Consider the following 9,874-nt stretch of genomic DNA (forward strand, 5'->3'; position numbering starts at 1 on the left):
TCACAGCAGAAAGCGATAAAAAAGCTGAATTGAAACTCTATTTTGGACTTTCAACACAATAGTCCCCGTTCAAATAATCCATAAACTTTAATAACATATCGTAAGTTTCTGGGCAAAGACCACCAAGGCGTAAAACGTAATTGTTCACCAGATCACTTTGAGGCCATATTTAATGACTTAGTTTTCGTGAAATATTGTAGAATTGGGCAATATAGTCAATAGATGCACAATGTTTTTATTTAATTTTGATTAATTCTAGTTTTTTATTAAAATAGGAAAGTGTCCGGAATGGCCCTCCTGGAGGTCAGGCTTGTTGTTTGTTGGACTCAGAGGAGGAGTATGCCCCACCAGCCTAAACAAGTCATCCACCTGCCCCCATCATAAACTTTCCTACAGTCACCCCAGCCACCACTTTACCAGCAGAAGCAGCGGCACCAGCAACACCACATGACTCCTTCACAGAATGCTGCAGAACTGGGAGCCGATAGGACAATAATTCCACGTAAGTATATTCTTTTGTGGTTTGTTTTTGATTGACCTTTTTTGTTGTATATTATTTTGTGACAACTGGTCTGAATCTTTACAGGTTTCCTGTAGCATTGCCAGGGGGTCAGACAGTCCGAGGCATGCCCCAGCAATCCTCAGAAACGGGTAAGAGCCAATGGTTATTTCGCCTCAGGAATATAATTTTTATAGATAAGGATAAAAGCTATGAAATAAGTTAAATAGTTTATAAGTGTGTATATAATTTTTTAATATTTTATCTTCTTTGTCATAGCCATGCTGAGGGAGGTATTAACCAAAGTAGAGATGGTCCTGGACCAACAAACCACTATCCTGAGATTGCTGCAGCTGCGGAGGTTCAAGTGCTGCTGTTTAGATATTGAGGAAAGTTCCCTGCCCCCTCAAAGAACCTTCCTTCAGTGCTTAGTCGGAGCAAAGGATGCAGCAGAGCCCAGATTACAAGCAAAAACTGTAAGAAACATATTTATTTTACAAGTTTTTTACTTTCAAGATTGTTTACTTTTCTAAAACGTTTCAAATTGACACCAAAACATAAATGCATACAACCCTGTATATGAACGAATGACATACACTGTAAAAATTTCCCTGTTAATTACAGTAAACAACTGGCAGCTATATTTGCCAGCACATAGCTGTAATTTTACATACATACCTACTGTAATCTGCAACAACAGTTTATTACTGTAAAAGATACATTATAATTTGCACAATATAATACTGTTATTTACTGTGTGCCACAACATTTTGATATGTGCTTATGATCCCGGCTGTAGTACTATCTTTATTAAAAACTTGCTAGCAATTAAAACAGTACGGCATAATATACAATTAAGTATAACTATTATTGAGGTATTGAGTGCGAATAATGGCATGGGACATACCTGTCTGGAAGGGTGCAAGATATCCGGTTCATGTGAACCTGGGCTGACAGGAAGTTCCTGTGGCTACCATGTGCGAGAATTTATCCAGGCTAAGGACTTATTTTGACAATTGCTCAACACTAAGGGTGGATAACGATTTTCAAGAAACTACAGGAAAGCGCAAAGAGACGCAGCACAGCACACGTGCACACTGGCTTATAGAAAATGCAAGTAACACTGCAAGAAAACGTGTGGAATCTTAAGTGACAACTCGATTGTCTTTGGACGTGAAGCTCCTGCATCACGTTGCTCTGTGTAAGAGCAATGCACGTACCATATGGGAGACTCTTGTCATGTGTGTCGAAGTGCCACAGCGAGGAGCAACACCGGACCCTGATGGCGTTTTGTGAATGAACATATGAGCAGGAATCAACACGAAGACCTTTTTCTCCAGCGGTGAGCCTCGACAGGTAGCATAGGGAGGGCTAAGACGAACGAAGGCGTGATGGAGGCTCTAAAAGCCACTGACATGGAGAATGCAGGCGTCGGTCCCGCTACCTCTCGCATGCTAAGCGAGCGCTCTACCATTTGAGCTAATTCCCCAGCGTTGTCTGTGAAAATCGCGCGTTGCCTCAGCTCAATGAAACGGGGCTCACAGGCAGTGGAAATACCTTTCCCACGGGGCTGGACATCATAATTATGCCACACCGCTTGGCTCATTGGTCTAGGGGTATGATTCTCGCTTTGGGTGCGAGAGGACCCGGGTTCAAATCCCGGACAAGCCCAGCTTTAGTCCTTCTACCTAACGGTACGACGCTCAAAGAGCGCTATGGCAATCCAGGACTTGAAAGCATGATCTCGTGGCCGGTTAGCTCAGTTGGTTAGAGCATGGTGCTAATAACGCCAAGGTCGCGGGTTCGATCCTCGTACGGGTCATTGACTTTCCTCTTGCATCCTGTCCATCGCTCATGGCTACTGCGCCTGGGGTCGTTCGCGGACAGGCCTGAGCAAGTCGACGTGGCCTAAATAGCTCAGATCGGAGGGTGTTAGACTGAAGCTCTAAAGGTCCCTGGTTCGATCCCGGGATTCGTCAAGTGTTACTCTGTCTGTCGCTTTGCTCTCGTTAGAGCAGAGCTCTTTGCTGTCACCAGACCGAGCGGCCTTTACTCTGCGATCTGGCGGGTCGGCAACAGCTTGACACCGGGTTACATGGTGTAATGGCTAGCACTCTGGACTCTGAATCCAGCGATCCGAGTCCAAATCTCAGTGGGACCTCTCACCGGAACTTCTCCCTTTTTCGGGGCGTCCTCCAGCATTGCCGGAGGGCCGGTGGCTTGCCGTGATCGTATAGTGGTTAGTACTCTGCGTTGTGGCCGCAGCAACCCTGGTTTGAATCCGGGTCACGGCAGGACGCCACGTTGTGAAGATGTCACTATGAAAAATAAAGTAAATCAGCATTTATGCAGTTCTTTTGAATCTATTATTTTTTATTATTAGAAATGTCTTTTATCACCAGTTATGTCACCAAAAAGTATTAATCACTATTCGTTTTCATTGATATTTACCTCAATTATATCTTTAAATTTATGCAGCATTAGTAATTTTATGTAGCAGTTTCTGTTATTTGGTTGGTTACGGTGCAAGTTCCACTCACGGATGTACCTTTATTAAGAATGGACATCCGGTGTTCAAAATGGCGACTGCCAAGTGGCAAGCGGTATCTCGCTGAGATCCCTTTGTAGACTCACTCGGTCTTTTGTTATTTTAACCGCAGTGAAAGTTAAATCTGTTGGCGATTACAGTGAGCTAATGACTTCTTACTGGATTATCACCCTGCACGGAGTGCCAGACTGATTGTTGTTTAAATGCTGTATGGATACCGTCGAGCAAGTGTGTATTCTGACGGAGTGGAAGTCTGAACACTATTCTCTGAATACTCAAGGAGTTGTAGAGCCACGGAAATGAATCGGACTTTCTACAAAACTCAGGTCGTGATTCGTGAGTAAAATACGGCGGTTGTGGATACTGTTGATGCCTGATGATATTATTATGATTGTTCTTTTTGCCACATCGACTATTGAACAGTCATTTTTGCTGGGTGAACAGAACTGAACTATTTTTCTTTGCTGGATTACATTGCTTATATTCTGGACAAATGCTGATGAACTGGCTGCTCTCTTTTCCTCTGTCTTTATTATGTTTGGTATGCTTGCTGAACTTCGAACATTGAATACACAGATTCGAAAGTTGAATAATGTGATTTATTATGTTCAATGTTTTGTTTCCTCTCTCTGTCAAAAAACTGTTTATTTGCAAAAGTTAAGAATGTTCTAACTCATAACTACAGGGTCGGTGAATATTTATATCAGAATCAGAATCAGAATCAGAATCAGAAGAGCTTTTATTGCCAAGTGTGCTTGCACACACAAGGAATTGTCTTTGGTGTTGGAAGCTTCTAGTACAGACATTCAACACAATGACAATACATTATAATACGATTTACAGTCTAAAAGATTCTAAATTGTGCATATATAAAATAAAGACTATTTTACAGAAAATGGGGGTAATAACATATAAGAGACATTGTACAGGGTAGTAATAGTAGAATATACATATTAACAGATTGTATGTACACTTGTGCAAATGGATAATTTAGTAAGTAGAGGTAGTGTTATATACATGTATACATAAGATGTAGATATAATAAGGCACAGTAGTGCACACTATAGGAGTAGTGGAAGTGGAATATTGCTCTTAAGGAGCAGTTATCTGTTTAGGAGGGAGATTGCCTGGGGGAAGAAGCTGCTTCTGTGTCTGGAAGTCCTGGTGTTTGGTGCTCTAAAGCGCCGGCCAAGAGGGCAACAGATCAAAAGTTGTGTGGTGCTGGGTGAACACTGAAACAAGAACTGTGCGAATCAATGATGAGATCTTCTTGAAGCTGTTTATTCAATACATAGGCCTTTGTAACGTTTTTAACATTAGGCTTTGTAGAGTTCAATCTTCAAAAGTAAAAGTATTGAAGCTTGGATTAAAATGACAGTAAACTCTGCCTCTTGAGACCACCCAGTAACAGACAGTAAATAAAAATAAATAATCAACCAAATAAAAGAACGTTTACATAAAAAAATTGGCAACCCCAGATGGGTACAAATTTAGGAATATTATGATTAGTTGTGAGACAGGAAATCTCAAGTGGAATAGAATACTTTAAATTCATTGTTTAAAACAATTAGTAATGCTTGCACAGCCTATTAAGTTTTAGCAAAAGTGGCTAGATACTCAAGCTGAATCATGTATGAAATGGAGGGAAATGGCTATCAACCTGGACTGATAAAGTTGCTTTGAAAGATGATCTTGTGGACTTGATGGCTTCTGATCAAGAGGAGTTTCAACCATGTTTACTCAATTTACAAGAATTCCAGGCTTTTTCAACTCAGGATACTCTGCTGGATATGGATTTAACGGGAAGCTTGGATCTCGGACCTCCATTATCTCCAATCTCGAAAACCACATTGGGAGATACTAGATTTCTAGATACTCTGACACTTCAGCAATTGAGAAAAATGACACAATCCCAGTATAAAAGTTTGAAGGACACTTTTTTGACGGAAATGGGAGAGTTAAAGAAGGTTGTAGACACTTTTACTATGAATGTAAATGCTGCATCAGAAAAACAAACAATCGAAATTAAACTGCTAATGAGTAATCAGTTTGAATACTTCAGGAAGGAGTTTAATAACATGCTGCATTGGTGACTAAAAAATCAACATTCAGAGGTCTTAAAGGATTTCAATACTGTTATAGAACCCATGGCTGCTACGTTGGATCGTATTCAAAAGGCAACTGATCAATGCACTCAGCAAATGAATAACTTTATTTCTGGGCAAGTTCAAATCAAACTTTACAGACTGAATTAAATCAGGTAAACAACATCTTCAACAATTAACTCTGGCAGGGAAGTTTGTAAATTACCGCAACAGAAGTCCATGAAAGAATGCTTCTGTGAAACCATTCTTTACCCATCTGCTAATGTGGTGGAAATTCCAGTGGTGAACCCCAGGTTGCAGCACTTCATTCTACCTACAATTAGGATTGAGCGATTCTGAATTAAATCCGGCTAATGAATTTGCTACTTCCATTGTGGAAGGTAGAAGACGTTTTCTGGGAAAACAGCCCATTAAAATTCAGTTCCCTTGCNTTGCAGAAACTCTCCGAAGCACGTTTCCACAACTTCAAGGGGGGGAGTTTGAGTTGTGCAGGGTTGATGCACAAAGACTGGTTTCTCCACTATGTCTTGAAGTAAAAACACCAGCAGCAATAATTGGTAGTGGGCAGTTAGGAAGATCAGCACTGTACATAAAAGAAAAGGTAATTTAGCAGTAATACTTTGTTTTTTTGTCTTTAATTACTCTTGCATAGAAACAATGTGTCCAGTATTTGATTTTGTGTCATTCTTTACTCGATATACAATTAGTTTTATGTAAGGAAACATATAATTAATTTCTTGGTTTCTTTACATGGTTTACATATAAATTACAATTAATCCATCAGTTGTTAATTTTTTTTAGACTACTTCTGCACTTGCACCAGTGTCCTCGTCTCCAGCAGCACCAGTGGCCTCCTCTCCAGCCCCACCAGTGTCATTCTCTCCAGCAGCACCAGTGGCCTTGTCTCCAGCAGCACCAGTGGCCTTCTCTCCGGCAGCACCAGTGGCCTTTTCTCCAGCCCCACCAGTGGCCTTCTCTTTAGCAGCACCAGTGGCCTCCTCTCCAGCCCCACCAGTGCTCTTCTCTCCAGGCAGCACCAGTGGCCTTGTCTCCAGCAGCACCAGTGGCCTCCTCTCAAGCCCCACCAGTGGCCTTCCATTCCCCTGATCTCCTTGAAGATATTAATATCTGGGAAGAAGATGAGGATGAGTAAGTGATATGATATTGTTGTTTGACATATTTTACTATTGTTACAATATAATAACAACTAACATTAAGTTTAATTTATCTTGTTTTTAGTGTGGATCTGAAGTCATTATTAACTCAAATGTTAAGCACAGTGGATTTTACATTTGCACCTGCTTCCAACCAAATAAATACAACAAGAGGCAACATCTTGGAAAGTGCTATTAGAGCCTTTAGACGTCAGAGATTTAACCCCGGGGCAAAATTAGATGTTGTGTTTAGAGATGATGATGGAGTTGGTGAGGGAGCTGCTGACGAAGGTGGTCCTACACGTGAATTTTTGACTTTGTTGATGAGGGAGATCCACTCATGCGAAATTTTTGAGGGACACGACTGGCAGAAAACTCTGTCATGCAATTCTAGAGGTAAAGCAATGTCTAATGTTTATATTTTACATATGTGTTTTACATAAAGCAGTGTGAACACCCTTCTTTATGATTTTCTGTATTTTCAGGTCTTTTTGTGCTTAAGTAAATACACTACCCCTGTGAAAATTTTATTATTCAGCCATTGAATCAATAACTGTCCCATGGCTGCTACGTTGGATCGTATTCAAAAGGCAACTGATCAATGCACTCAGCAAATGAATAACTTTATTTCTGGGCCAAGTTCAAATCAAACTTTACAGACTGAATTACATCAGCGTAAACAACATCTTCAACAATTATCTCTGGACAGGGAAGTTTGTAAATTACCGCAACAGAAGTCCATGAAAGCCAATGCTTCTGTGCAAACCATTCTTTACCCATCTGCTAATGTGGTGGAAATTCCAGTGCTGAACCCCAGGTTGCAGCGACTTCATTCTACCGTACAATTAGGATTAGCCGATTCTGAATTAAATCCGGCTAATGAATTTGCTACTACCATTGTGGAAGGTAGAGGACGTTTTCTGGGAAAACAGCCCATTAAAATTCAGTTCCCTTGCTTTGGTCGTCTGGAAGATTGTGATGATCCTTTGATTTTTCTTGAGAAATGTTATGATTTCATGGCTCTCCATCCACTTACAGATGAAGAATTAATGGCGACCCTCAGGAATGCGCTCCATGGAACAGCTAGAGACTGGTGGGATGTGGCTCGACTGGAAACAACTACTTGGCAGGTGTTTGAATCCAAGTTTCTTGCTGCTTTCCTGTCAGAAGACTATGACTATGAGTTAGCAGAGAGAGTAAGAACACGTGTACAGCAAGAAGGTGAGAGCATAAGAGATTTTGCTTACATGTACCGAGCTCTGTGCAAACGTTGGAAGCCACAAATTGCTGAGGAGGAAGTCATAAAGTTAATCCTGAAGAACATTAATCCTCATATGGCCAGTCAACTTCGCAGTAATGGGGTTATTACTGTAGATGGTCTAGTCCGTGTGGGTCAACAACTGGAAAAAGACAAGGAAAACCAGTTACAATATGATCAACTGAAAAAACCTTGGAAATCCAGAGTAAGTTATCCTGCTTCTGTTCAGCAGAATACTCCGTTATCAGCTTCAGCTCCAGAATCAGATGTTTCGAAAAAAACATTCTGTTGGCGGTGTAAAGGATCTCATTCTCCAGCTTCATGTCCTCAGAATGGTTCTGGGAAGAATCAAAACTATAAGGGGCAGCAAAGTTCAAATTCTGTTAAACATAACTCTGGAAATCATCCTATTGTTAGTACTGTCACTCACAGGGAGTCTGTGTATTCACNGTTTTGGCATCTTTTGGGTGTCGCGCCACGAATAGGCAGCAAGGGACAGCAAACTAGCAAGTCTAGGCGTGCTGCGGACGTGAGGAAGACTATGGCAGAGTTAGGCGGTCAGGTGGAAGCGAAAGGCTCCTCGTGCATGCGGTGATGAAGATTAGGTGGTGAGGGGATGAGTAGGCATTTTGTGGCGCGATGGTCCACGCCCGCAGCACTTTGACACCCCTTGTGGTGTCAGTACGATGCCTCTCCGGGAAAACGGCCCCTAAACTCGGCAAGTGTTACTCTGTCCGTCGCTTTGCTCTCGTTAGAGCAGAGCTCTTTGCCGTCACCAGACCGAGCTGCCTTTACTCTCGCTCGACACCGGGTTCGTATGCGCTGTCAATGAAGCACGAGTGAAGTTCATCCATGTTTACGTGCAGGTGTAGGGTTGTACTCGTGGAACGATGAACCACATAGAAGATGGAGGGAACAGCAGAACAAATTGCCCATGTCTGAAACGTTAATATGATTGCAAACAAACACACTAAAAAAAAAACATTTGTGCAGAGAGATTTTTCATGCCCAGGGCTAAGGACTTATTTTGACAATTGCTCAACACTCAGGGTGGATAACGCTTTTCAAGAAACTACAGGAAAGCGCAAAGAGACTCACCACAGCACACTGGCTTATTGAAAAAGGAAGTAACACTGCAAGAAAACGTGGGGAATCTTAAGTGACAACTCGATTGTCTTTGGATGTGAAGCTCCTGCATCACGTTGCTCTGAGTAAAAGCAATGCACGTACCATATGGGAGACTCTTGTCATGTGTGTCGAGGTGCCAAAGCGAGGAGTGACACCGGACCCTGATGGCGTTTTGTGACTGAACATATGAGCAGGAATCAACACGAAGACCTTTTTCTGCAGCGGTGAGCCTCGACAGGTAGCATAGGGAGGGCTAAGACGCGCTAAGACGCACGAAGGCATGAAGGAGGCTCCAAAAGCCACTGATGTGGAGAATGCAGGCGTCGGTCCCGCTACCTCTCGCATGCTAAGAGAGCTCTCTACCATTTGAGCTAATTCAACGACGTTGTCTGCGAAAGACGCGCGTTGTCTCTGCTCAATGAAACGGGGCACACAGGTGGTGGAAAGACCTTTCCCACCAGGCTGAACATCACAATAGCGCCACACCGCTCGGCTCGTTGGTCTAGGGGTATGATTCTCGCTTTGGGTGCAAGAGGTTCAAATCCCGGACGAGCCCTGCTTTAGGCCTGCCACTTAACGGTACGACACTCAAAGAGCATTATGGCAATCCGGAACGTGAAAGCATGAGCCTCGTGGGCCGGTTAGCTCAGTTGGTTAGAGCGTGGTGCTAATAACGCCAAGGTCGCGGGTTCGATCCCTGTACGGGCCATTGACTTTTCTCTTGCATCCTGTCCATCGCTCATGGCTACTGCGCCTGGGGTCGTTCACGGACAGGACTGCGCAAGTTGACATGGCCGAAATAGCTCAGACGGTAGAGCGTTAGACTGAAGATCTAAAGGTCCCTGGTTCGATCCCGGCTTTTGGCAAGCGTTACTTTCCATCATGAGGCTATTTTCTATATGCATTAAGTAGAATGATCTTTTTATGAATTTTCGGAAAAGAAAATTTTCATCTATTTAAATTTTTGTTGTCTGTCCCAGGGGAGCTAATAGGTATAAATTACCAATACCGCCGGACAGGGAGGGCGTTGCAGGATGTCCAGCCTGACTCAGAGGGGACTGAGCAGATGCTGGAAGATGTAGGCACACAGGAAGAGTTGGAAGATGAGGGCTTTGAAGATGCTGATTTGGACCCAACCGTTGGGCTACTGGACCCGTCCTCTGGTCCATCAACTGCCACCAC

At 42.7% G+C, this 9,874-nt stretch overlaps 3 non-coding genes across 3 annotated transcripts; all 3 read left to right on the plus strand.

The window, feature by feature from the left end:
* Window positions 1–2,247: 2,247 nt before the first annotated feature.
* On the plus strand, window positions 2,248–2,321 carry trnai-aau (transfer RNA isoleucine (anticodon AAU)). The gene has a single exon. It is a non-coding gene; the product is annotated as a tRNA-Ile (tRNA).
* A 7,006-nt stretch (window positions 2,322–9,327) lies between these two features.
* trnai-aau (transfer RNA isoleucine (anticodon AAU)) lies at window positions 9,328–9,401 on the plus strand. The gene has a single exon. It is a non-coding gene; the product is annotated as a tRNA-Ile (tRNA).
* Window positions 9,402–9,485: 84 nt separating this feature from the next.
* trnaf-gaa (transfer RNA phenylalanine (anticodon GAA)) lies at window positions 9,486–9,558 on the plus strand. The gene has a single exon. It is a non-coding gene; the product is annotated as a tRNA-Phe (tRNA).
* The last annotated feature ends 316 nt before the right edge of the window (window positions 9,559–9,874 follow it).

The sequence above is a fragment of the Triplophysa rosa genome, linkage group LG1 (genome assembly GCF_024868665.1).
Source record: "Triplophysa rosa linkage group LG1, Trosa_1v2, whole genome shotgun sequence".
NCBI lineage: Eukaryota > Metazoa > Chordata > Actinopteri > Cypriniformes > Nemacheilidae > Triplophysa > Triplophysa rosa.